This window comes from Pongo pygmaeus, chromosome 15, assembly GCF_028885625.2.
Source record: "Pongo pygmaeus isolate AG05252 chromosome 15, NHGRI_mPonPyg2-v2.0_pri, whole genome shotgun sequence".
In the NCBI taxonomy this organism is placed as follows: Eukaryota; Metazoa; Chordata; class Mammalia; order Primates; family Hominidae; genus Pongo; species Pongo pygmaeus.
Window position 1 is genome coordinate 98,116,891 of NC_072388.2, and position 7,506 is coordinate 98,124,396.

A 7,506-nucleotide genomic window follows, 5' to 3' on the forward strand; every position below is an offset into this window, starting at 1 on the left:
GCCAGGAGCCCTGTGGGCTTGGGAGGCAGGTGAGTCATTGGAGGTGTGGGTGCCGTGCATTACAGTGAGGGACTCCTAAGGAGAGCGTCCACTGTCCTGTGATAAGCCGACCTCAGGGGCCTCTGAAAGGTCCTCTTCTGGCCCAACCCGGGGTCCAGTGGACACCTTTCAGGGGCTGGCGCACTGGCGCTTCTGGGAAGCAGGAAGAGGAAATAGCAGGAAGATGTGGTGCTGCTCAGCCTCAGTGCTAACCATGAGGATGCCTCCTCCGTAGTCACAACCAGCGCCATCTCTTTTATGGAAGTGAACCCCAAACTTCCAATAGGGTACTGACTTAGACACTGTGGACTCTATCTTTTAAGGAAAGGGGAAAGAAAGGGGAGGGGGAGGAAAAGGGGGGAGGAAGAGAAGGAAGGGAGAGAGAGAAAGGAAGAGGGGAAGCTGGGGACAAAGGCGCCCCTTGCTGCCTCCTCGTCCCTCCCTCTTCCCCTCCCCCTCCCTGCTCTTTCTGCGCCCATGTTGACCCTCCAGGCCACCGTCTCCAACTTGGCCAACAGGCTGATTTTTCCAAAGCACCAAGAGATCATGTCACCTCCCACTTAAAACCCTGTCTCGTGCCACCAAGAGGATAAAATCCTCTTCTGTCCTGAGCTTCCGAGCTCCCCTAGAATCTGGCCTGGGAGACTCCTCCTGAAGCCCCGCCCTCCCAGGGCCATGCACACCTCCCCAGACACCAGACCTCTCAGGGTTTACATGGGGTGCCCTCCGCGGCCCCCTTCTTGTCTTCACATCTATGTATTCTGTGTATCATTACCCCAACCTCAGATGGAGAAACAGGTTCAAAGTGATTGAGTCGCATTCCCAAGGTCGTGCACGTATGAGCAACCTAAACCCAAGTCCTCATGCTCTCTTCCCCGGGGAGGGGTCGGACACGGAGGCCCGCAGGCGTTTTCTCCACCTTCCACCGCCTTGATTGTGCGGAGGCAGCAGCGCCACCCACAGGCAGCTCCGGCTTGAATCCTAGCTTCCCCACTTCACCTGGGGGACCTTTGACCCTTTGGGCTCTTAATCTGTAAAGCGAAATAAGAACACAGCCTGGGCTGACGGGAAGGATTACTGTGAAGGAGAAATGCCATTTCCTGGGCCTTTTGCAAAATGTGTAACGGACATCCGCTAGCAGGAAGTCCGAAACCAGATTTCACCACTTGGGAGGTGGGAGAGCGATGGGTAGAGGGGTTTGATCTGAGCCACCCCAGATTTCAGGGCCGACGCTGATCTGCAAGCTCCTGGGGACTTCTGAGACTCTCCATCCCCTGGGATTAGAAAATGTACAGGGAAGCACGCTGGAAACCAGGAAGCTCTAGGCAAGTGTAGATTACCATGACCAAGCCTGGGCTGGGAAGAGGAAGAGAGGACAGAGCCAGGCTGGGAGGGAGCCAGAAAACAGTCTTGTGGGCTGGGCTCTAGCAGAAAGTGCTGATTTGGGGAATCCACGGATTAGAGAAGAATCTACTTGCCTGTATCTTGCTGTGTGACCATGGGTAAGGTCCCAAACTTCTCTGAACCTCAGTTCCCACAGCTATAAAACCAGGATATTGGGCCAGCCTCCTAGATCTTTCCAGGTATCAGCTGTCTATGAAGTGTCACCCACTCGCACCACCTCTGTTCCATGAGACGCGATCACCCCACCACCTTGGGAGGCCTTGTTGCTTCCGTTTCCAATGTGAGCAAACACAGAGGCTCTGTGAACCGTGTTCCCAAGGTTGCAGAAGGAGAAGGGGCCGGGCCAGAAGCAGAACCAGCTCCATCTGCCCTCCAGGGCGGTGCTCTGCTGCGGTCCCCGAGATGGCTGCCCTCCCTCCGTGCAGGCGCTGGCCTGAACAGGCTGGCCCAGGGCCCCCCAAGCCTTCCATGCTGGTGGGAGGGCCGCCTGCACAGCCAGTGCGTCCTCCTCGGTGGCCCGTGCCAAGCAGCCCTGCCCAGACCGCACGAGAAGCTGGCCACGGCCTGCCAGGCCCGCTAAGCCCTTCCCGCCTGTTTCTCATTTAGAGCAAGCCCCGGCTGCAGCCCAGACATTCCAGAGGGGACAGTCAGACGCCAAGCCCGCCCATGGCTTGGGAAACCGGGCTGCAGGCAGCCCCGTGGTCAGAAAGCTCCACAATGTTTTCCCTTCCCTGTCGACATTTTAAAAGTTGCTTAACCCCTGGAGAAGTCTGGTCCACTCTTTTGGGGCCTGGCTGAACTGAGCCATCCCTGACCCTGGCACTCAAGGGCTCCATGGCCAGGAATAAAAACGACTCTGTAGATGAGCTGGACTCCCCATGGTTCCCAGGCTCTCCTGGATCAGACCTCCTTCTCCAGCTCTTTGTTCTGGCTGGTCTCCACCTCTGAGACAGCCTCCCTTCCAGCTGGGAGTCCTGAGGCTTCCTGGTGGAGGAGGCATCAGAACAATACAATTGCCACTAATTAGGTGTCAGCTGCTGGCTGAAGTGAACACCCCCACTTACCCCCCTCCCAGAAGAGGCAGGTGGAACCGCTCTAGCTGTCCCTGGAAGAATCCTACCCTTCACACAGCCTTGAGTGCGTTAATTATAGATTGCCGCCTAATGACATAAGTAGCGTTCCTGAATTCCGCCAAAGTGACAATTTGCCATCAACATAAAGCCGCTGCCCGTGCTGCTAGCTGGCCGGGCATCCGGGCGCGAGGCTCTGCGCTCCTCCCGGCCCCTCCCTCTGCCGCCCTGCCCAGCACCTGGATGACGCTTGCTTGGCTTGCTAGTCAAAATACATCCTTTCCCCTGTCACCGCTGCCATCTCGGCCCCCAAAAGTAAGGCCTCTTCTTTTTTCCTTCATCTTTTTTTTCCCCTGATTTATCAACCCTTGCTGATGGAACCAAGGGCTTTTAAAAACTGTTCCCACAGGATGGCAGTTCCTCAAAAAACTAAAAATAGCATGATCATTGGTCCCAGCACTTCCGCTTCTGGGTATACACCCAGAAAATGAGAGGCAGCATCTCCAACAGATATTTGCACACCCGTGCACACAGCCGCACTTTTCACAATAGCTGAAATGCCCAAAGATAGTGGAAGCAGTGCCAGAGTCCCTGGACAGATGTATGGGTAAACAAGACATGGTGTATATGTACAATGGAATATGGTTCAGCCTTAAAAAGGAAGGAGATTCTGGTGTGTGCTACAACATGGGTGAACCTTGAAAACACTATGCTAGGTGAAATAAGCCAGACACAAAAGGATAAATACTGTAAGACTCCATTTATACAAGATACCCAAAGTGGTCAAAATCGTAGACAGAAACCAGAATGGAGGCTGCCAGGGGCTGGGGGAGTGGGGAATGGGGAGGTGTTATTTAATGGGGACAGAGTTTCTGTTTGGGAGGATGAAAGGAGTTCTACAGATGGATGTGCCATTCATGGGACACAACAATGTGAATGTACTTGATGCTACTGAAAAACTGCTGAGATGGTCAATTCTATGTGTATTTCACCACCATTTTAAGCATTGGTTTAAAAAAAAGAAAACAGTTCCCCATCTCCCTGACAGGGGACCATCTGAGGCTGAAGAAGGCAGAGTCTCCGACAGGCCCTGAGCCTCTCCCACAGCCCAGGGCAGCCAGAGCTCAGACCCAACTTGATCTTCTCAAGGGCCTGCAAAGGGAGTGACGCAAAGTGGCTGGGCCAGGGATGCATGTCCTGTAAGAAGCAGGACAAGGATGGGAATCCAACCCTGACACCACCGATGTGGCCTCTCTGCAGGACAGAAAAACACATTCAATAAAGGAGGCTCCCCCGCCCCTCCCAGAGACTGCACCGGATGTGATGCAGCTGGAAGAAAGGAAGTTCCTTCCGTAAGATCTGACAATGAAAGTTTGTCTATGTGTTCCCCAAGCCACACACACACACAAGGGACAGGGACAGGACAGGGGACAGGGATGAGGGCCACGTTCTCCTTGGCCAGGTCCCTTACTTAACCACCCTAACGGCCCCCCACAAATGCAGAGCATGATGGGAACGCACAATAATGGGCCAGGGATGGTGGGTGATGGATGTGTTTTCGTCTGACCAGCCACCCTCCCCTTAACTATGCCTGGGCCACGTGGGTTGACCAAGGCTGCCCCATCCCCAGCTCCAAGGTGGGCACATGACCCAGGCCTGGCCATCAAGAGCCTGACCACCAAATGAGTGTAGATGGCCTCAGAGACAGACATGAAGCTGAAGTGAGTCAGTCACAGGAAGTATACTCCAGACCCTTAGCTGGAACGACTGAGAAATATGCTGCCTCCTTCCTCAAGGCTGAATGAGCTGCTAGGTTTGGAGCTGCTTGTGCTGTCTCTGCCACCTTATAGCAAATGAAGCCAACACAGAGAAAAGCAGAAGTGTGGGGATATGTCAGGGAGAGAGAGAGAGAGAGGGAGAGGGAGAGTCAGGTGCACTGTGTCTGAACACCTGGATCCAGCCATGCCTGAAGCTAGACTTATCTCCTTGGACTTTAATACATTCCATTTTATCCTTAAGCCATGTCAAGTGGGGTTTCTGTCACTCGTACCCAAAATAATCCTGTTTGATAAGAAATGGATTTTCACAATTAATCCATGTCAACTTTCGCCCCCTGGGGTTCCCTCTCCCCGTATTCCTTAGGGTATTCTAGGTGCTATAACAAACAACCTCAAATCTCAGGAGCTCATTACAGCGAGAATTTACTTCTGACTCACATCTCAGACCATGGTAGAAAAGTGGAGGTAAGTGGGGGGCTGGCATGGCTCCAGGGAACCTAGGTTCCTTCCATCAAGTGGACCCATCTCCTGCCCACCCCCCAGGGTCTTAGGGTGCTCCGCTGGGGTCTCTGCATCTGCCCTGAGGAATGAGGGCCAGAGCACCATGAGATGACACAGCTGCTTCTCACAGCTCACACAGAGGTGATGGTCCCAACAACCAGGGGAAGAGGAGGCCCCTGGGGGGCACAGCGTATCTGTCTGTCCTACCTCCTCCCTGGTTGGCCTCACAGCTGGACCAGCAGCGTCTGCCTGCCTTCCCCTCACCCTCTACCCTCCTGCCTCAACTACAGTTTCAATTGGGTGGCCTGGGGCCTTTGCCTTCCCTACAAGCTACAGGGCTGGCACCACCTGCCCTTGGGAAAGATTTGATGGGGGCAGAGGCTGGGTAAGGACCTGGAGAAGGATGGAGGTAAAATCATGGTCCCAGTGCTAGATGCCTGCTCTCTCCTTGCCGGCCTTTGAGTCTTTCCTCTCCTTCCCATCCTCCGTCCTCTGCAGCTGCCCAGTCGTGACTCTCTAATGGAGACCTGAAAAGGACTCGCTACATGTGTCCTTAACCCAGTTCATTTTACAGATGGGCCACTGAGGGCCAAGGCAGAAAAGCACCTCTCTTAGGGTCCCGAGGTGAGCAGGTCGCCGGGCTGGGTCCAAACCAGGGTTCCTGCTCCCTGTCCAGTGCTCGTACCCTGGGCCAGCTCCTGAGTCCTGATCCCAGAGAGGACAGACTGGGAGAAACCTGCATTTGAGAATCACCTCCAAGTGGCAGAGGCTGTAGAAGTCAGGCTGCATCACTTCACTTAATAGATTCACAATTATATGTGGTAGGTAATTCCTCGCTGGAGAGAAGGCAAGTTTCAGCTCAGAGAGGTGAGCAGAGCAGCCTGGCCAGTCATGAGGACCCGTAGCAGAGCCGCAGCCCAATTCCGATGCCCAGTGCCTTCCCAGGAGCCTGGCTGCAGACAGGGATGGACGGGGGATCAGTGCAGCCTGTCACTCACCTCCCTGTCCCCTGCCTCTGTTACCAGAGCTCAGCGCCAATGCCAGGGGACTGCTCCAGAGAGCATGTGAGCTGGGCTCGTGCCGAGAAAAACAGGAGGCAGGGAGAGCACGCAAATGCAAGACACAAAGACACCCAACGCCGAGAGGGAGGAAAGGGAGCAGGGGAGAAAGAGACGTGGCGAGAACGAAGGCACCGCAAAAGAAAAGCTGGGAACAAAGACCTCTAATATTACTAGTTAAAAACCCATTTCACTATAAACGTTAATTCATCTACTAAATGTCAAGTGCTGTTGGCTGGAGCTGCAGTTTCTATACCTCTCCTTGTTATTAATACGTATTTAGCGGCAGTGGGAATTAGAAGCTCCGTAATAATACCCTTCCCAAAACACTTCAGATGAAAATTTCTGTTTGAAATTTAAGGAGAATTCTATTATGGCTGCAGCACGTTATATAAAATGCCAATGTCAGGAGCGAAGGCCTTCGTGGCTGCCCTCCGAAGGCTGATGTTCTTGTGCCAGGACAGAAGCCCATGGATCTGGCCATGAGTGGCCAGAGGCAGAGGAACACTCGAGCCGACGTGACCTGCATGTGGAAACTCCTCCATTCGGCCAACTTCCGAGCCCTCCTGCCAGCCTCCCTCGCATTCCTTCTCCCTGGCCGAGCAGGGAGCAACCACAAGGGTGTCTGGGGACCCACTCCCCTCCTGCAGGTGGGCACGGCATGTGCCCAGGCCCTTGCCCCACCCCCAAACCACCTCAGTGATAGGAGTGGGAGCTTGGAGTGTGAAAATAAAGTCAGCCTTTAGACAGACCTCCTCGTCTTCCCCCAGGACTGGAGGCCTTCCCCTGTGGTTTTTGTTATTTCGTTCGAAGACTGCAAAGGACGGTGACATAATTAAGTCTATTGTCCTTCATGCATCTGTGGAGGCCCCCACCGTGGCTCCCGGTGAAAACCATACTGACCCCCAACCGGCCCCCCTGCACTGTTCCTCCTCCCATTCAGGGCAGGTCTGCTGCACCAAGGACCTTCCAAAGCCTCCATCTGACCCCTGGACACCCAGCAGCAAACAACCTCATCCCCCCTCTCAGGCAAATTCCTTCGCCAGGAGCCCAAGCCCCTGCAGATGCTGGCCCACACTGCTCTTTCCCACCTCACGTCTCATTCAGCCATGGCCTTTCACCCTCTGCACTCTGGCCAGACTGGGACGCATGGCTTCTCAATGTGAGTGCCTCCTTATTCCTCAGGGCCTTTGGATGCGCTGCTGCCTGGAACCTTCTTACCTCCTCCTCTGCCTGGTTGACTCCTGCTCCATCCTTCAAGCAGGCCCTCCTCTGCAAAGCCTCTGCTGGCCTCCCACCTCTCCCCAGCCTGGCCCCGTACCTCCAGCCACAATGGACACAGCTCCACACCATATAACCTCTGCATGAGTGGTGCCTGGTTCTGAGCCAATCCCTCCCACCAATCTAGCAGGTCCTTAGGGCAGGGACTGGGTCTGATTCATCTCTGTGTTGCCAGCATGTGACACAGGGCTGCCACATAGTAAGGGCTCAACAAAAGTTTGTTGAATAAATGAAATGTCCTGAACTAGACCTGATGCCTCTTACTGAGCAGTTCAAGGCCAATGGAGGAATGTGGCAGGTGGGGATGCACCAGCCTGGTGAGGCTGGACTACATTTCCCAGAATTCTGCTCTCTGGAGGCGTCCAGTGGGGGCGA